Here is a 21,900-nt window from a genome sequence, read left to right on the forward strand (position 1 = left end):
AAAAATGTCATCGAAGGCATAAAAACTGCAATATATAGCCATAATACGAGCATTAGACTACAAACAAACCAAAAGCTCCAAATTTTCGATCTCAGTTTTTCATCTTACGAAAAACTCAGAAACCTAAAATTCTACCTTAAAATCATATATATGCCATTGAAGGCATATCATCACTACAAATATAACCTACAACAACACTACAGACGAAAAAGAACAAAATCACACAAAAAATTACAGAAAAAAGTTCGTAATCTCTAAAATCCTAAAATCAGTAGAATGAACCACCATTTAATCGAATGTTACATACTACAACTACATCAAATTGTTAAATACTTACAAGGATTGCAAGAAGTTTCAACAACTATTGACCTAAATTACCCTAAAATCATGCTAATTTTCAATTTCGAATGAGAGAGAGAGAGGAGAGGCGAAGAAGAAGGCTTAAAATGACCTAAATTTTCGGTCAAATTTTACTATTTATACTCTACACACGTCATTTCATACGTGGAAATTATTTTACACAAAATTAATGACGTGGCCGCGATTGTGCAACATGTACAACTGAGTAGACTGACAAAGGGTTTAAAAAGTTGTTTTTTAATGAGTTCAGGATTTCAGATGATAAACATGTAAGTAGAAGTGTCAAATTTATAAAATTAACATAATACAGGGTTCAGAAGAGCAATTTGCCTTTGATTTTTATGTAGAACATTAGAATATCGTAAATGGGATTTTGGTAGTGGGCGCTGCAATTCATTTTTCCAGATAAATGCATAGGAATTGGCTCTTGGATTGTACTTTGTCAATAAAGAATCATCAAAGGGGACATGTATAACACAAACGGTCCAAGCTGTTGATTTTTTTAATTTGAGATGTATATATTTTACTAGTACAAATATTATTCAATACTCCCTAGTCCCTCCATACGATTTTGCCTCCTAGTTTACATGGTACATTCCCCTTTCGTATGAAAAACATTAAAAATATTACATGGCGGAGTTAAAATTTTCGGCAAAGGTATTCAAATTTTAATATATACGCATGAAAATAATTTTAGACATGTATACTGTTAGGGGTCGTTTGGTTGGAAAATTGTTATCCCGAGATAAATAATACTAGGATTAGTAACTTATCCCACCATGTATATGGGATAAGTTATCCCATCACTAAGGGAAAAATGGTGGGATAGGTTATCTCGGATTGAATTAATCCCTCCAACCAAACAAGGGATTAAGGGGTCGTTTAGTTGGGAAATTGTTATTTCGAATAACTAATAGCGGAATTAATTATTTCGGGATTACCGAGATTACTTATCTCACCATGTATATGGGATAGTTATCCCATCACTAAGGGAAAAGTGGTGGGATAAGTTATCCCCGATTGGATTAATCCCTCCAACCAAACAAGAGATTATACACCCTCTAGTAGTGTAAAATTATACTCCTTACTTTAATTTTTAATCATAGTAAGGTGATATTCCTCTTTTAGAATGAACTAAAAAGAAAAATAAGTCATATAAGATGAAGCGTAGGAAGTAATATATTTCAAATTAGAAAAAACAGCTAATATATTTCATAATATCGGTCTTATTTGGTTATAGGGTAAATATAACTTATAATTATATTTTTATTTCTATTTCTACTTATCATTTTTGACATATAAGATAAAGATAATTTTTTTCTCTATGTTATTTTTAGTATTAATTGTCTTTTCTCTAAATTAATTTGAAGACACAATGTAAATATTATTTAATACAAAAATTATAATAAAATAACTATATTAGTGTCAAGTCATAATGTGACAAGTAAAAGTAAATGAAGAGAGTAGTTATTACAACTCTTTTTTTTTAAAATCAAATAGTAAAAACTTTGATCAATATTTTAAGTCTCAGTTAAATAATTTTAATTTTAATTTTAAATATATCGTCTTAAATTACTTTAAATTACTTTGAGGTTAACAGGGGGTCAAAAGGGAGGCAGTAAAGTGCTTGTAAAACCTTTGTCCTTTTTTTCCCTCCCTTTTTCTCAAAACCCTTTATACAGTTTGTATATAAACTCCACACCTTTCTACCCAAACCCAAAATTCTTCTTCAGTTATGGCTCTTCCTCATGCTCCAGGTTTTAATTCTTGCACTCTTTTTTTCGAAATACTGCAAATATGTTGCATATATATGTGTGTGTGTATGTGTGTATATATATGTGTGTGGGTGTGTGTATACTGTGTGTGTATACTGTGTGTGTATGTATATGTGTGTCTGTGTATGTATATATGTGTGTGTATAAGGGCAGCCCAATGAACTAAAGTGCCCAGGGAAGAACAGGACAGCCCGGTTAAATATCTATTGTATGCAACCTTAACTTCCATTTCTACTATTTCCATGGCTTAAAATGGTGACCTCCTGGTCATATGACGACAATTTTACCAGTAGCTCTAAGGCTCCCCTTTACTGCAACCATGTTAAGTATATATGTTGAAATTGTTTTGTGCAGATAGTGAAGAGGTTCTAAGGGCTGCTTGTTCAGGGAACATTAAGCTTTTCAAGAGTGAGTTTTTTTTTTCAATTATAAAACACAATTTTCTGCTTTATTTTTGGGGGTGCTTTTAGTTGATGATTTGTGAATCAGGATAAGCGAAGCAACTGGATGATGGGAGAGGGTTGGCTCGTACCGTGGCGGAAGCGAAGGATGTTAATGAACGAGGGGCATTGTTTTTTGCCGCTCATCAAGGAAAACTTGAGTTATGCAAGTACTTGGTGGAAAAGTTGAAGATTGATGTCAATGAACTGGACGTAGATGGTATTCTCTACTAATTGTAAATTTGTCTTCATTTATTATTATGTGTGCGGGACCTAATTTGAGTTCTTGTTTAGAAGAAATTGGCTCCTATAGCTTTTGTCCTGATTGAAACTTGAGGGTTTTGATGGGTGTGTTTGGTATGAAGGAGAATATTTTCCTTGCAAATTCTTAGAATTTTTTTCTTGGAAAAAAGTTATTTTTTCTTATTTTCTAGTGTTTTGTATGTTAGCAAAACAATATAAGGTGGAGGGGGTAGGGATTGGGGTTTCAGGGGTGGCGGACGTGGGATGGTCAAGGGATAGGGGATGAGGGCTTTGGGTGGATGGGGAGGTTACGATAAACATAGAATGTCAGTTATGGAACTTGTTTTCCCTACTTCCATCAAGGAAGTCGTTTTCCACATTTTAAGGGAACTTATTTTCCTAATATTTTGTCCAACCAAACATGGAAAAATTAGAAAGCAGTTTCTAGAAAGAAGAAAATGTTTTTCTCCATACCAAACATACCTTAGGTCTTTTTTCCTAATTAAAGTTTTGAGGGTAAGATGCCTAGTATATTGTTTTTCAATAATTGATGAGTTGGAAGCTTGAAATAATGTGTATATTTTGATATCAAAAACTGTCTTTTTATATGAGAAGAAGTTGGTTTGTACTTTCTGTTATATAAAGGTTGAATATTCTATTTACAAAATTTAGATTTTGGTACTTCAGGTCAATGAATCATTAGTTCAGGTACCAGTCATGAAATTTACCCAGCATTGATGTTGTTGACTATGTATATTCTTAGGCACTACTTGGTTATCCGCTTAAAGGTTATGCATCATTTTTGGATCTACTTGGCATAAATACATTTTGGTTGATTTGCACCATTTGAAATGAAATGTTTCCTTGTTCATCCAAATTATTGACAACGTTGTAGTGCCAAAGTGCAAACAATTCAAATAATTAAGTGTAGTCTTTCAATTTTTCAAGAGAATGATATTGTAGACGAAAATGTAGTACATTGAATTAAAGTAGATATGAAGATACCTAACTAGTAACCAGTTAGAAGACAAGTTCTATGGAGTAGTTGTGATACCAACAATATTATATGGGGAATGACTATTGGACTTCTAATGGGCTCAACTTGTCAACAAAATGAGAATCTTAAAAATGCCAATGTTAAATCAATGTGCAACCATACAAAGATTCTATAAATTAGAAATAGTCACATTAGTCAAGTAGTACATATCTATTATAAAATGAGAGAAGGACTTTAGTAATGGTTTGGCTATGTCCTGTGCAGGCCTCTAAATGCAACTACAGGTGTGGTATTATGGTGATTGAAAGTCTAAAGGGGATAGGGTAAAACTACAATAACAAGAGTGGGAAGTTATCTCATAAGATCTAAAATCTCTAAGAACTAACACGGACTTGGCTAGAATACAAAACAATAGATGCAAATGATACATATACTGGATACTAATTTATGGTGATCAATGCTTAGTTTTTTATTTTTATTTTTGATTTGCACCGGGTGTCCGAAACTCTTCGAGTCCCGACTAATCCCGGGGGTGCACAGGCCCTCGGCAAAGAGTTTCCTGCAAGTGCACCACGGGTAATTCAGAGTTTCACCCAGTCTGATGGCCCTCAGAAATTATTTGCACCCAGTGGGAATCGAACTTGAGACCTTGAAAGGGAGCACCCCAAAGCTCAAGCCAATTACCACCAGGCCAACCCCTGAGGGTTGATCCATGCTTAGTTGTATATTTACATTTAGTCTTGCTAGGACAGACATATGAATTTAGGGGACCTCAAATGTTTGAAAACCCTTTATTTTCTTTGGAAAACAATTTATTCACCAATATAGGAATAACGGACTAACAACAACAACAACAACAACATACCCAGTGTATTCCCACCTAGTGGGGTCTGGGGAGAGTAGAGTGTACGCAGACCATACCACTACCTCAAGAGCAGTAGAGAGGCTGTTTCTGACAGACCCTTAGCTTAGGACCAATAACAGTATAACCAATACAAAAAGTAAGCGCATATAAACTAGTATGGTACACAAAACAAACTAACAGTATAACAAACACAAAAGATAAGTGCATAATAAACTAGTACGGGATGCAAAAAAGCCAACGCTACTAGCCCCAAAAACTCCAGCCACAACACTACGAACTAGAAACTCCAGACCCAAAGGAGCACTCCCCTATTACTACCGCCGCGCTCTCACCCCCTAACCCTCTACCCTAATCCGCGTCCTCCACATCTTCCTATCAAGTATCATGTCCTCTGTAAGCTGTAATTGCTCCATATCATATCTAATCACCTCCCTCCAATATTTTTTCGGTCTACCTCTAGCTCGCCTAAAACCATCCATAGCCAGAGTCTCACACCTCCGCACTGGAGCATTAGGGCCCCTCCTCATCACATGCCCGAACCAACGTAGCCTTACTTCTCGCAACTTATCCTCCACCGAGTCAACTCCCACCTTCTCCCGACTAATCTCATTCCTTACCCTATCTTTCCTGGTATGATTCATATGGATGGAATATATGGATGATTCATATTACCGATCCCAACTTGTTTGAGATTGAGGTCCTTGTTGATTGATTGATTGGTATGTGCTGAAAGTGATATTGCTTTAAATATATATTATTTCTTCATAGGTCAGAATCCTGTTCTTCATGCTGCCAGGCAGGGACACACTGCTACAGTCAAGTACCTCATAGAAAAGGGTGCAGATCCTGCAATACTTAGTACCAAGGGGACGGCGTTGCATAATGCTGTAGGAAAAGGTAGGTTTTTTCCTCGTCGTTAATAAAAGTGATTAAAGCTTCTATTTGTGTCAAGGAAAGACTCCTGGGTTCATATGCATTTAATTGTTGTAACCTTGTGGCTCTTGTACAGTGAACTTTTATACTTAGGGAGTTCCGCATTTTCTGATAAAATGTTTGACAAAAAAAGTCAACATGTCATGCCTTATTGCTATATTGTTATTTATGGTGGTGTCTTGCATACTGCGATGTGTGTAGCTACATGCATTCTTCAATTTATAATCCCTTTTTTACATAGAGTGACATTGTGCGTTGTCTTTGTTTGCAGGACATATTGACTGTGTTAAATTGTTACTGTCTAAGGGTGTAGATGATTGACAAAGTTATGGTCGAACAGCACTTATGTGGGCTTGCAGTCTCGGCCGGGAAGATGCTGTTAGGGTTTTGCTGGAACACCATGCTAACGTGAGTGCCTTTCTACCTATTTAAACCCCTCTTTCTCAGATCAAAATTACCAGTCATTGTTTAACAATTCTCTCTAGTCAAAGTGGAAAGCAGTTGTATGGTTCAAGTGTATCCTATCTGATCACTTAAAGCTTCGTATCTAGTTACTCAGTTGATCGTGGTTTTATAACAGGACAAACGTTGTTTTCAAACATCACCATCACCCTTATTGAAAAAAAATCACCCCACCCATCCCCTTCCCTCAAAAGATAAAAAGAGTCAAGCCACGTGTGAGGAGGCACGTTGATAAATAACAAACGTATCCCGTCTCTAGAAACTTAAGCTTTTGCCTTTTAGATGAGGTGGTTCCACAGCCAAACAAGTCATTACACACTTTTATTGCACTGATGTATTCGAAAAGTGACCAATTAATAGATGTTGAGCTGTTACTTTCTCCACTTGTTTTATGTACTTTCTTCCCTTTGCCAAACAATGTAGAGTTTGCACTCCCACTTGCTCAGGCTTCCTTTCTCACCCCCTTCCCTCTTTGTTTTTCTGTTTTTGATAAGTATTGACTTCATTGTCTTCTTTCATGCTTTTCAGTTTCACCTAGTTGTTTGCTAGTGTTTGTGTTGCGAAAAGGTTTTATTAAAGAACACAATTTAGGTATAGTTTATAAATTAGCTTTTGACTGGTTGATTCAATGTTAGAATAATTTTCTCTGATCTTTTCTTTATTGCATACTGCTCCTGATTTGCATTTCTTACTTGTTAGAGAGGGCACATGTTGATAATATGTGGAAAATTCCCGAGTCCTTCTAGGTTGTACTTTTTTCCAGTTTGACGCATTCTTCTCTACTGTTGAGGATGGGTTTGTGAAGGGAGGGTGAAGATTCTCTTTTAAAAAGTATATTTTCTATTTGTTCTCATGACCTAAAATGTTACTTTGTGCAGGTTCATCCTAAAACAAATAATCTGTTGCCTCTGGCATCAGCTGTAGCAGCCAATTCATTGCCTTGCGTGGAGCTGTTAGTAAAGGTCAATAAAATTCTACTTTCCATTTAAGACTGCATATGTTCATCAGAATGATCTACTCTTTCTCTATATATACTTTAAATTGTGAATCCAATTGAGCATCCCCAAGAGGTTGTGTTGCAGAAAGCATTTGGTGCTGTTGTTTGATGCATTATCATTTTGCACTTTCCTATGCATTGGAACCATGCGAAATTTGTGGCAGATAAAACCACAAGACATTTGTTCTATTGCATCTACTTTCCTGCAACTCTTAATTATTAATCTGCTATTGTTTGAATAAATTGAAGGTTAAACATGCTTAAAAGGATAACACAAGGCCGTGGGAGATACTAGTTATTTTGGTTTATTACTTGGTGCATCTTGTTAGGACCTAATAGTTTCGACCCCGATGATTGAGAGGGTAGAAAAAGACAGACTGGCAAAAGAGATACTAAAAATATCATATTTCCTCATAGGTGCGCGCTTTGGAAGTATCTCGAAGGAGTGGGAATAGGTCTTGGGTATGTATCATTTAAGGTAGGTGATGGGAGTAAGTCAAGTTTTTGGAGACACTGGTGTTGTGAGAACAACTTGACTACCACATTTGCAACTATGTACATAATTTCATGCTAAAAGGAGATGTTAGTTCAAAAATACAAATGCTACAAGGTTGAGAAGTTCATATGGTATTGAGATTTTAGGAGGAACCTGCAAGTTTGGAAGGTCACAATTTCATAATTTAATTAAGATGCTTCACAAGAAAGTTTTCCACAGGCTATCCATGATGTACGGAAATGGGGAGCGGGGAATAATGGCGTCTTTTTTGTCAAGTTTCATTATGAGAAACTTCTAGACAGAGAGGAACAAGCTTTTCTGAATCTCTTGGTATTCGGGACTCCTAGGGTATTCTAGGAGGTGACCTTGGTGGTTGAGAATTTAAGAAAGAGGAGGAATACCATGTCAGGTGTTTCATATATAGAAACTTGGGTAAAGACATGAATCATCTTTTTCAAATTATCGGATGGTGTCTCGCTTGTGGTGGGAAATGTTCTGTTGCTTTGGTCTTTAATGGGTGATGCTAGACATGGTCAGTTTGTTTAGTTGGATCTTTAAAAGACAGGAGAAGACAAGATTGAGGGTGTGGGATGTTGCTCCGCTATCAATTATGTGGATCGTATGTAGAGATAGAAATAGGGGGTCTTTAGATAGAATAAAGAAGAATCTTGTACACTTGGGGCTCGTTTGGTTTGAGGGATCGGAGATATAACTAATCTCGAAATTAATTTTAGGAGGAGTTTATCCAATGTTTGGTTGGGATAAGATCGCTAGATAACTTATCTCGGAATTAGTTATCCTGAGATTGTAGTGTTATTTTTAACCCGCATTGAGGATGGAATAACAATCCTGGGATAACTACTTCGGATTGTGCACATATGAGATTCGTATAGGTATAAAAGATTGGGTATCGTTTGTAGACAACCATATCTTTGCTTCAAGTTCTCTACTTTATAGTGTACTTGTAGATGTGTATTTTATCTTTCCCCTTCATTAATAAAATAGAGAACCTTAGGCAAAGATACGGTTTTCTACAAACGACACCCAATCTTGTATACCTAGAGGAATCTTATAGGGATAATAGCACTTTTGGCCCCTAAATTATTGGTAAATTATGTTTCTATCCTTGTGATATATTATTTTTTTTCGAAATTGTGTCCTTGCGATATATTAACTTAAATGTGTTTTTTGCCCCTTCATGTAGAAAATATGTTATCTTTGACTATTTATAGAACTATATCACCATTAAAAGTATAGTAATAATACAAATTTAACATATCATATGCGTAATTAAGTGTTGAAAAAGTTAATAATTATGAGATAAGCTTAAAAGTTGGTCAAAATGGCTTTTAAGCCATTTTTTACTTTTGAGAGTGTTTGACAATTTTTAAAATCGCTTTAAAAAAGTCAATTTTGACTTTTTAAAAGCCAAAAGCTAAAAGTTGTTCATTCTGTACTTTTTTTAAGCTTATGAGCCCGTTTGGATAGACTTAAAAAAGTGGCTTTTAAAAAGTTCTTTAAAAGTGCTTTTGAAAGTGCTGTTCTTTTAAAAATAAGCAGTTACGTGTTTGAATAAAAGTGCTGAAATTGAAAAAAATTATTGATGTGTTTGGTAAACAAGTGCTATTAAGAACTTTTTTTGTCAAAATGTCTAAAATACCCTTAAAGCTGTTAACAATATGTAGAGTTGATTATTATTAATTTTTATTTCTAAAATGATTTAAATTAAAATTAATATATATTTTAAATTCAATTTCAATATATATGATACTAATCATTATATCTTATAATTACATTAATAAATAAATAGTTGGTTACAAATGATACTATTTGCTTGATAAAATGACTGCTAATTGAAAAACATATTACTCCTTGATTGAGTAATGACAATATCATTATTAAAACATTGTCGAATGTTGCATCGTCAAATATACATGGATCGATCACTAATCGTTCATGAAGTTATATATCTTCAGTGAGTGTTCTCCATATATCTTGGTTGGTGAGTTGTTTTTTTCTTAGAGAAATTCATATGTTGTACAATAATCATTATTAAAACATTGTCGAATGTTGCATCGTCAAATATACATGGATCGATCACTAATCGTTCATGAAGTTATATATCTTCAGTGAGTGTTCTCCATATATCTTGGTTGGTGAGTTGTTTTTTTCTTAGAGAAATTCATATGTTGTACAATAATAATTGTCCACAAATTGAAAAGAATATATTAAAGAAGTTAAAGAAGGAGAATAATTCATAAAAATCATATTTCATAAATGAGAAGTTTCATACAAAAGAGGTACTAATATAGTTGGAGTTAATTTCGCCATAAATACAAAAAGTGGAAATGTTTAATTAATACAAGCATTAAGCATTACAAATATCATTAGCAATCATATCACGAAGTCCCACCCAATGTTCATTACTTTCCTCACTCACATTTTCGCCATCTATATTGTTAGCCGTTGAAGTTGTGCCTACATCAAAATCAACCGATGGAATATATCTTTTATTCTTAGCCGTTTGAAATGCATTATCCACATTGCACTTCTTTCTAATGTAATTTTGAATGGCCATAGTAGCAATTACAATATCCCTTTGGATGTCAATGTTATAGTAAGACATGTCTCGCGAAATAGACCACCTCGCTTTCCAAACATCAAATGTGCGCTCTACTATGTTTCTACCAGAAGAATGCTAATAATTAAATTTTTTAATGCGTCCCCTTGGCTTCTGCAATTGTCGTGGTGCACCACGTTGAAAGTCAGAAAGGTGATACCTCACATTATCTCCTATGTAAGGAGCCATGTATCCCTTTTATGTGCAAATATCCAGAATCAACTAGATAATATTTATTTTTCAATGGATGTGGAAAGTTGAGTTCTTGTCTACGAAGAGAAGAGCCTCACGAAATATATGACTATCATGAGCCAATCCTTCCCATCCAACCAATGCAAATGTAAAACACATGTTAAAATCTACAACGGCAAGAATATTTTGAGTCGGATAACCTTTACGGTCAATATACGGTATTTCTTGACCTAGCAGCAATCTAGCTTTAACATGTTTGCCATCAAGTGCCCCAATGCCATCCTACAAGTATATACATATATAAATTTAACTGAAGAAAATAATCATGAGAGAAATTAAATATTAAGTATAATAAAGTATATATTTGGAGAAAGTGCAACTTATTTTAAAAAAAGACAAATATCGCTCGTTAAATGGCTTGTGAGCTCCTACGCCATCATTATAATTTAAATGTGGTCTAATGATATCTCTTGCAAGCTTAGAAACAACGTTTAAGACACTATGAAAGTGTCTATGAATCGTCTCTCCAAAATGTTAAAAGATATCTTGAATCATTCGATTTTCCGCTCCATGTGCACAAATCATCAAAAACACGCCTAATATTTCGTGTGTAGAAATTTCACGAGTGGGTTTAAGCACATATTTTTCGGTTAAGTCATTGGATAAATCAATAAACACCGCCTTCTTCAATTGAAAATTTTCATAATAACGGATTTCATTTTCTCGTAATATCTCTTGAATAAATATATGTCCGGAATGCTTAGATGTACGACAAGATTTCTTACATAAGTACTTTTCGCAATTCCTCAAAACATATTTACCTATTAGTTGACACAAAGTAATCCACTCGTCTTGCTCTTTGCTAATTTTTCTCAATTCTTCATCTAATAAGTCACTTGAATCATAGGTATGCTAATATCCAAATTCTCTATTTAACTGAAAATCAAAAACGCCTCTGAGTGTAAAAATCCCATAATCCTATATTAGTAGAGTATGGTACATCAACATACTTTCATTTATAAGATGCATTATGAATCTATGTAATTCATATCTCATTGCATACTCATCATCTAGAAAGTGAAAATCAACATAACATACAGATGTATAAAATACACACACATATAATAATACATATAAATTCAACTCAATTTTAAAATGGTTTTAACCATACAACCATAACGTATAAAGTTCACGCGTACAATCATAATATCAAACATCAAACAACAAAAATACTTAAATCAAAGGAATACATCCTTCACATTTTCTTACGGAGGTATAACTTATAGTTATATGCCAACCAAGACTTCGAGCTTCATCAGTAGTCATCTTAAGAAATATTTGACGGATGTCTTTATTTATAAACAAGTTCGCTGCATAGTTATAGATTTCAGACGGGATAACAATTTCAGGAATACTTGTCAAAAAGTCCATACACTTTTATCAATAGTGGGATTCTCTACTACATGAGATGTAGCAGTGCGTTTGCTTGACATTAAACTCAACTATAGACTGTAGCTCCTCTCTAGAAGATTTTGTCTTACTTTTTTTTACTCGACTGCTAGTTCCAATATCATCCGTTAAAAGTTGTCTTTTTAACAATGGTTTGAGAAACATAAAAGAATCCATATCATGTAGGTCATCACTTCCTTCATCATTGAGATTAATGAAATGTTCTTTGTCAAAATCATCAACATTATTTGTTTTTTCTTTGTTCAAATCTACTTCAATTCCAAAAATTTGTTCTTGATTCGCGACACGTGCTCTTTCCCCCGTAACAACAATATCAGAAAATAATGCATCATAGCGATAACATATGAGAAAAAGATCCCCATCCCTAAACCTCCTATATCGATGATCCATCTGAAACAAAAAAAAAAAACTACTTAAGTAAATTAAATATTGAGAGAAATAGTAAAGAAATATAGAACAATGCGAGAGATGAACCTTAATCTTTTGCTTCCACCAATCGTCATCTGCAATGATTGTATTTTTTTGTGGCATCCCAACCTAAACCTGTTGTATTTTTTTTATGGCATCCCAACCTAAAACTGTTGTAAGGAACCTTGTCGTTCATCAAAGCGTTCCGGACATATATTTATTCAAGAGATATTACGAGGAAATAAAACCCGTTATTATAAAAAATTTCGATTGAAGAAGGCGGTGTTTTTTGATTTATCTAATGACTTGCAACAACAACAAACCCAGTGTATTCCCATACAGTGGGGTCTGGAGAGGGTAAGATATACGTAGTCCATACTACTACCTCCGGAGAAGTAGAAAGGCTGTTTCCGATAGACCCTCGGCTCAAGAAAAAGATGTGGAGGATGGTGGGAAGCTTGCTTCTGCGATATATCATATTAGAGCCAGGTTTCGATCCTGGGACCTGTGACTTATGGGCCCACCACGCTTCCGCTGCGCCACTCTGCTGAGAATCACACACGCCCAGTGGGCTGTCCAATGACTTAACCAAAAAATATGGGCTTAAACCCACTCGTGGAATTTCTACACGAAATATTAGGCATGTTTTTATGATTTGTGCACATGGATCGGGAAATCGAATGATACAAGATATCTTTTAACATTTTGGAGAGATTGTTCATAGACACTTTCATAGTATCTTAAACATTGTTTCTAAGCTTCAAGAGATATCATTAGACCTAGGGCTGTGCAAAAACCGAACCGACGATAAACCGAATCGATAAAAATATTATTGGGTTATTGGTATTGGGTTATCGGGTTAACGATTTTTTATTGGTTTTATAAAAAATTTTATTGGGTAAACGGTTTGGTATCAGTTTTAGCTTGTTAGGTTATCGGTTAAACCAATAACCCAATAAGGATACATTAAGTTATTGTTTATCCCCATTTATGTTATATATTTAAATATATCTCTCTCTGTATATAGATTATATGCACTACCAATTCAGAATTCAGTGATTCACAAAGTATTAACCTATTCAGGACAACAAAGGTACAATATAAAGTTCGGCTATTATCGTAATAAAAAGCTTGAAGCATTTATAATTGTTGGATTCAATTTTTTTCCTAACTAACATTCAACTAAGTTTGAAGATTTTGTAAACTAAAATGCATTGCGTAGGTTTTGGCGGTAATTAAGATTTCATTTTTTTATGTTAGTTGTTACTATTTCTATTTTATAAGTATTTTCTTATTGGTTAAATCGAAAACTGAACCGTTAAGGACCAAAAACCGATAAACCAAAACCGATAAGAAAATATCTTATTGGTTGGTTATTGATTTTACATATTTAAAAATCGAAAACCGAAAAATCGAACCAATAACACGTAAAACCGAACCGAACCGATCGATGCACACCCCTAATTAGACCACATTTAAATTATAATGATGGTGTAGGAGCTCACAAGCCATGTAACGAGCCATATTTGCCTTTCTTTAAAGTAAGTTGCACTTTCTTCAAATATATACTTTATTATACTTAATTTCCCTCATGATTATTTTCTTAAGTTAAATTTATATATGTGTATACTTGTAGGATGACATTGGGGCACTTGATGGCACACATGTTAAAGCTAGATTGCCGCATGGTCAAGAAATACTGTATATTGATCGTAAAGGTTATCCGACTCAAAATATTTTTGTCGTCGATTTTGACATGTGTTTTACATCTGCATTGGCTGGGTGGGAAGGATCGGCTCATGGTAGTCATATATTTCGTGAGGCTCTTCATAGACAAGAACTCAACTTTCCACACCCATTGAAAAATAAATATTATCTAGTTGATTCTAGATATTTGCACATAAAGGGATACATGGCTTCTTACAGAGGATATAATATGAGGTATCACCTTTCTGACTTTCAACGTGGTGCACCACGACAATTGCGGGAGCTAAGGGGACGCATTGAAAAATTTGATTACTTTGGCATTCTTCTTGTAGAAACATAGTAGAACGCACATTAAATGTTTGGAAATCGAGGTGGCCTATTTTGCGAGACATGCCTTACTATAACATCGACACCCAAAGGGATATCGTAATTGCTATTATGGCCATTCATAATTACATTAGAAAGAAGTGCAATGTGGATAATGCATTTCAAATGGCTGAGAATGAAAGATATATTCCATCGGTTGATTTTGATGTAGGCACAACTTTAATGGCTAACAATATAGATGGCAAAAATGTGAGTGAGGAAAGTAATGTGCACTGGGTGGGACTTCGTGATATGATTGCTAATGATATTTGTAATGCTTGTATTAATTAAACATTTTCACTTTTTGTATTTATGGAGAACTTAACTCTAGCCATATTAATGCCTCTTTAGTTTGAAACTTCTAATTTATGATTTTTATGAATTATTCTCTTTTAATATATTCTTTTAAATTTGGACAATTATTATTGTACAACATGACTTTCTCTAAGAAAAAAATAACTCACCAACCAAGATATATGGAGAACACTCACTGAAGATATACAACTTCATGAACGATCCATGTATATTCGACGATGCAATGTTCGTATTCGACAATGATTTAATAGTGATATAGTCATTAGTCAATCAACGAATAATATATTTTTTAGTTAACAGTTATTTTATCAAACAAATAGTATCATTTGTGACCAACTATTTATCTATTAATGTAATTATAATGATTAGTAACATATATATTTTGCTTGATGATTTAAACTTTTTTAATCAAGAAAAAAGATTCTTTTAGTGCACAAATTTAATACTATATATATATATATATTGTAACTGAATTAAAATATATATTAATTTTAATTTAAATCATTTTAGAAATAAAAATTAATAATAATTAACTTTACATAGTGTTAACAGCTTTAAGGGTATTTCAGACATTTTGACAAAAAAAAAAAGTGCTTAACAACACTTGTTACCAAACACATCAACAATTTTTTTACTTTCAGCACTTTTATTCAAACACGTAACTGCTTATTTTTAAAATAAGTTTCAGCACTTTTAAAGACCTTTTTAAAAGTCACTTTTTTTTAGCCTATTCAAAAGGGGCCTGGGCTCTATGTTAAACTTGTGAATATTGATCAGCGAAGGGATTAAAAATGCACAATTCTATTAATTAAATGTTTAATGTGCTTATTTATTTTGGTTGAAAAGATGTGCTTAGTCAGATATCGTTGGGATTACAGTCAAAATTATCAATAACTGATTTATTAAAAGTGTTATTAACCCAAAAGAAATGTTTCAAGAAATGTGAAGTGAATGAAATTCAAAGTATTTTGGGTTCTAGTTGCTACGAGGAGTGTCTGTAGTCTCACCTGTTGGGTACCTATTGTTAGGCACACCTGGAAACATATACAGTAGATCATCTCCCTTGTGCTGCTGCTTGTTGTAGTTGTCATTCCCTTGTTTAAAGGCTTGTTGATGTGTGATCATGTTGTTCCCACAAATGAATGTTTATCAGTTCTTCTTTGCTCTTCCTTTTTTATTCATGATTCCATTTGAAGTTATGTACGTTCTACTTTTAGACCCTTCTGTAAATACAGAGTATAGCTAGCATATTTGGTTCTTATATATCCTTCTTTGAGCATGGTTTGTTGAAATGAAGACTCAATCCATGATGGTCTATTAAGTAAGGCAACCTTTACCTGCTGGCGAAAACATAACTTACATACTCAAAACTGGTTTATTGGGTAAAGATAATCTTTTATATCCACTACTCATAAAGTAAATATACTCCCTCCGTCCTGTAATAGGTGGACACATTCCCTTTTACATGGTGATTAAGAAATCATAAATAAGAAGGTAAATTTACTTACCTCTTAAAAAATTTCTTGAAGAATTAATTGCAAGGGTAATATGGACAAAATTTAATTAATGCTTTCTTGATTTAATAAGGTGACCAACTATTGTGGGACAACTATTTTTGGTAAGGTGACCAACTAATATGGGACGGAGGGAGTAAAAATTCATGTTATCGCTGAAGCAATTTTTACATATGCTACACCAGATTGGAACCATTGTTGTTTGCGGGAACATCTATTTCACTTATGGGTCCGTCTTTTACAATTTTTCCATTTTGCTTTGGATTTTGCTATGTTGCTTGGTTTAGCGTAAGGCTGAACTTCTTTTGTGCTACAATGCAGTCAGGGGCTAAGGTCTATGTTAAGCCTAGTGAAGCAACTCCGTGGAGGGATGATGAGGCAACTCTTTTATTCAATGCTGCTGATAATGGTAATGCAGAAATTATTAAGTGCTTATTACAAGCTGGAGGTGATCCTAATATCATTGATGAGGTAATTGAAAAGAAAATCTAATAGAATGTAATGTTCTTTGTTGTTTCAGCATCTTTTGGAAGAAATTTCCAAGTAATCCTCCTTTCAATCATATTCCTTATTACCACTTTCTAGTCTATTTCCCTCTCATTGTTTTTCAGATTTCGCATGCATAGTGCGGTTTGGGAATCCAGATACCTCGTAGAATCTAGGTACCTTAGTCATCTTTTCCAGGGATTATTGAAATTGGAGATGTGTTCTTAAACCTGAACCTATTGAGAACTAATAATCTTAGGGCTATGGGTCACTGGCTCATAATTATGTGTAGAAAAATAATTCATGTTTGACTTCATAATTGATTGTAATTTTTTATTCTTAGTATTTCTGAGATAAATATTTTTCAAAGAATATGTGACATAAATTTGTTGTATTATAAAGCAACCCTGAATGATTTAATTCAGTACTTGCACATTCTCCAATGTAGTATGTTTTCGTAGAATATGGGCAAATTTAGGTATGTAAATCAACTAACAGATGCAAATTCAAATTGGGTAATTGAGAAGATGACTCACCCACAACTTATGATCCTTCATAGTCTAGTATAACAAACTTGCGTACTAATATGGTGTCCAAGTTACACCACGTTCCTTGGAGGTCAGGCAGGCTTTTGAGGTATACTGAGACCTGTTTCTTTCGAGTTGACAGATCAACTGGTCCGATCTGGGGTTCAGATCATTTAGCTTAAGAAAGTGTAGATAGTTCCTAGCTCTGCTGCATTCTGTAATATGTCTGCGAACGTTTTTACAGATTACTGTTTGCTGATGTCTTATGCTCAATTGTCTCGTGCCTTCTGGATTCATCATTCACTACGGTGAAAACTGACAGTTGGTGTATAATGTGTAATGCCACTACAGATGTGACTTGCTTGGGCATGAGAGTTTACTTTTTGTCCCGGTCTGCTGTATCTTTAGCTTAGTAATATGTGATTCTTTCTGATCTAAATTAGCGACCTGGTGTTTGTACTGAACATACATTTGTATGGATTCCCTGGTATTCAGAACTTTCTTCTGGGTAATCACAGAAGTTCAGTCATGAACTTTGTTAATTCTGAACAAGTTGATGGAAAAAAAATCAAACTAGCAATTTCTTCTAGGACTGTTAATTGACTGAAATATAACTTTTGCTATCTCTACAGCATGGTAACAAGCCAATACAAGTTGCAGCTATAAGATGCAATCGGGTGGCTGTGAAAGTTTTATTGCCCGTCACACAACGGATTCTGAGTGTTCCAGAATGGAGTGTGGATGGAGTCATTGAGTTTATGCAATATGGATATAGAAGAAGACAGTTGGATGGACTCTTTGAATATATGGATTCTTATTATTATAGTACTCGGGTACTTGATTTATCTTTCTGTAAGATAAACTGCTGCTGCTTTTGCTATTCCGTCAGAGACTCAGTTGCATTTAAATATTGGTACTAGCTCGGTTACTATATCCTTTCGTCCTCTCATGCAAACTTCTGCTTCCTTTTCATTGTCTAAACTGTGATAATAGCTGGAAAGCACAGAAGCTGGGAGGAAAGCAAAGAAGCCAAGAGAAACTATTATTCCAAAGAAAGATTTTCCCGAGGTCTGCTATTAATGGTTGCTGTTTTCTATTTTATGTGTCACGTCATTATCAAATTGTACGCGAAAAGTACTAACTGCTTCCTTCTGTTGTATTTGTTTTGACATTTGCCTTTTGGTATAATGTCAAGAAAGTGGAATATTATCACGTGTTTGGCTAGTTTTGTCCTTATGATAATAATCATCAATGGAAATGAATAAGCTTCTATTGTGAAAGGTAGTTCTGGAACAAAAGTAAACCATTTCTGAAAATGGAACAAACAACAACAGAAAAACCCAGTGTGTTCCCACAATTGGATCTAGAGAGGGCTTAGTGTACGCAGATTTTACCCCTACCTTTGAGAAGATGGAGAGGCTGTTTCCGAGAGAACCTCGGCTGAGCAAACAGTGAAGAAGAGGCTAAGGAAATGGAACAAAGTGTGCATATACTTCCTTGTGCATCTTTTTTAATCTTTTTTTCTTGCATTTCTACTGGTGAAGCACTCTTGAAGACAGATTTGAAATCTCTTATCGTGAGTAAGACAATACATCTGTGAAACATGTAGGCGACAAATTGAATTTGCATGTGCAATATAGTAAATAACTTAATAATGCTGCTTCGGAGGCATGAAATTAATGTCTTCAAGAAGTCCAATGAACAATGTTGTGGGAAGAATTCACTGTTGATGGCACTTGACCCAGTGAAACACTTCCTCGAGCTTCAAAATGCAGAAAGTTTCTCTTATAGTCGTGAAACCATACCAGCAATGTGGTTCCAGACTCCCGTTTGACCTGATTTCAAATTGCACTGAGGATCAATATCTTTTTTATTCTCTTTGGTTTTACTTGCATGCATCTCTTTCATTTGAAGTACCTCAACATGGACACCATTTTGTGTTGACACAAACCGCTTACTGAAAAGTTCTAAACATCTTGCATCGGCATAATTTATTGGTTTGTCGGTTACTACTGAAGCAAGGAAGAAAACTGCAGATGAAAAGGCGACAGGAGAAGAGGAATTTAAGAAGAAAACTGAAGATGAAAAGGCGATGGGAGAAGAGGACTTTAAGAAGAAAGCTGCAGATGAAAAGGCAACGGGAGAAGAGGAATTTAAGAAGAAAGCTACAGATGTAAAGGCGAGGAGAGAAGAGGAATGTAAGAAGAATACTGCAGATGCAAAGGTGAGGAGAGAAGAGGAATGTAAGAAGAAAGCTGCAGATGCAAAGGCGAGGGGAGAAGAGGCATTTAAGAAGAAGGATTTTGCTATGGCTGTAGGTTATTATACGCAGGTACCTGTTAGGCTTATTGGATTCCTCCTGAATTCCCAACTCTTCCCCTGCCCCCGTAAAACACCTGCAAAGGGGAAAATAATGCAGATAATGATAAAAGGAAGTAATTGTCGTGCAAGTATATTGCTGATTAATAATGCATATGCATCACGCTTACAGGGCTCACTTGTGTTTGCTGATAATCTGCAGGCAATCAATTTTGATCCAACTGATAGCACTCTGTTTTCCAATAGAAGTCTTTGTTGGATCCGCCTGGGGGAAGCTGAACATGCCTTATGTGATGCCAAGGCCTGCAGAAAACTTGGACCAGATTGGGCAAAAGCTTATTATCGGGAAGGTGCAGCCCTACATCTATTGCAGGCATGTTTTCTTTCTCCTGGAGTCAAATTTTGCAAACTTATGTAACTATATTTTCTGATATTCTAATATTTCCTTTTCAGAGGTTTGGAGAGGCAGCCAATGTTTTCTATGAGGGCTTACAGATCGACCCTAGAAGTAAGGAGCTCGTAACTGCTTTCAGGTATGCATGTTGAAAGTTGAAGCTCTTTTTTTAGCCACTGCACATGATATTTTTCTAGCAACATTTTATCGTAGAACCTTAGAATTCAATAGTTTCTATATCCAAAATGTTCTTATTGTTGTTGGGGTACTGGTATGATTGCAGGGAATCTATTGAGGCTGATAGAAGATTCCACGGCATGAGTGAGAAAAATTTGTCGTCATCCAAGAGTTAGAGAGCACATAATGATGACAGAACTAGTGATCACTTCTGATCCTGGGTGATAGGGCTTTCACAGGAGCAAGTAGATAAAATTATCAGGCATGCCTTTGTTTTGTTGGTAGTTCCTAAACGTAACATTTGATGTTTTGCCCTGTAGTGACTTTGTTCTGTTGCATCTTCAGCAACTTATAGACACTAATTTTTAGAAGAACTACCATAACATAAATATGTAAGTATGAACTAGTTGAAGCTGACATTTCTTGCATCAAATTTATGCTTTTGTTGTTAGAAGAAGCTACCATGATCTATTCACGAGTGTCTTCATTTTAGGAAGAATGAGGTGAAATGTTATTTTGTGTGCTATTTTTTGAGTTTATAATAAAGGATTCCAAGCATTATTGTTTGGAAATCCTAGTGAGACGGGCAAGAGAGAACTTATGACTTCGCGGATGGAGATGACTTCGAACTCTCGGTATTTTAAAAAATACTTTGGTTTTCAAAATTGACTCTTTCAACCGCTCAGACATCCATCCCTCCGCTCTCCGCCCACCCTATCTATCCGCGCACAGGAAGGTTGGTCTCATTTTGAATGGAAGGTTGGTCTCGTTTTGAATGAAACGGGTACGGAAATTTTGTACATAAAAAAAAGAGCAACAACAAATCTTCAATCTCAGACTAGTTAGGGTATATAGTGAGATTAAAGATTTTCATTTTCTTGGTCAAGTCGAAATAGGTTACTATTTTCTATTCATTACAACAGAAGAACAATGACATTAACGAATTTGGTATAATTGCAAGAGTGAGATTTTCATATTTGGTCCAGTTTTAGGAAATTTTGATAAAGTTTTTCTAATAGTTTTAAAAAATTTGCTTAATCTTTTCCAGTACAAAAAGGAACAAACTAAAAGTTCCCGACTAGAGGTAGTTACACGAATAGGAAGGTCGGAGTAGTTGTAAAAAGATGACGAGACTGTCCGAGCAGCTATGTTGAAACCGAGTTTGCTGCTCCAATCATTGCAAAACTAATACCTATTCCGTTTAGTACTTCAGGTGCTTATGTTGCGTATAATGTTAATCCCGTAGCTTATCAATTCCAACGAGCCTTTCAAACTAGTACTATTAGTAATCAACTATATAGCTTCTTCAATAAATGCTGGTTTTTCAATCAAGTTACATCAGGCCGACATATTGAAGGCTAATATATTGATAAAATTTAAGGATGTTTCAATAAAATTAGTCGTCCAAACTTAGCTCTAATAAGATTCCTTAAATAAGCGCGCACAAACATATTGATAAAATTTAAGAATGTCTCAATAAAATTAGTTTCCAAACTTAGCTTTAATAAGATTCCTTAAATAAGCGCGCACAAAAAAATTTGAAGTTCCTCATTTTGTTCTCATATGTTACCTGTCTTTATTGTAGTATTTTTCAAACATGCACAACCTTTAAGTAGTGTAGTATTTTTCAAACATGCACAACCTTTAAGTTCACGTGGTGATATAATTATTTATAGAAGTAAGGATTTATTCTAGTTAACAATTCATCATTTGTTTGCAATATATAAATTTGGATGTTATTGTAAACATTTCATTTATTGATGTGAAGTTTGAATGGTTTACTTCAAAGTTCTAAAATATTTTTGATAAAAAATAAGTTTTTTTTTTTTCTAATATA

At 34.5% G+C, this 21,900-nt stretch overlaps 1 pseudogene; it reads left to right on the top strand.

Annotated features, from left to right (window-relative positions):
- Positions 1-1,976: 1,976 nt before the first annotated feature.
- On the top strand, positions 1,977-20,532 carry LOC107839411 (annotated as a pseudogene).
- The last annotated feature ends 1,368 nt before the right edge of the window (positions 20,533-21,900 follow it).

The sequence above is a fragment of the Capsicum annuum genome, chromosome 8, assembly GCF_002878395.1.
Source record: "Capsicum annuum cultivar UCD-10X-F1 chromosome 8, UCD10Xv1.1, whole genome shotgun sequence".
Classification (NCBI taxonomy): domain Eukaryota; kingdom Viridiplantae; phylum Streptophyta; class Magnoliopsida; order Solanales; family Solanaceae; genus Capsicum; species Capsicum annuum.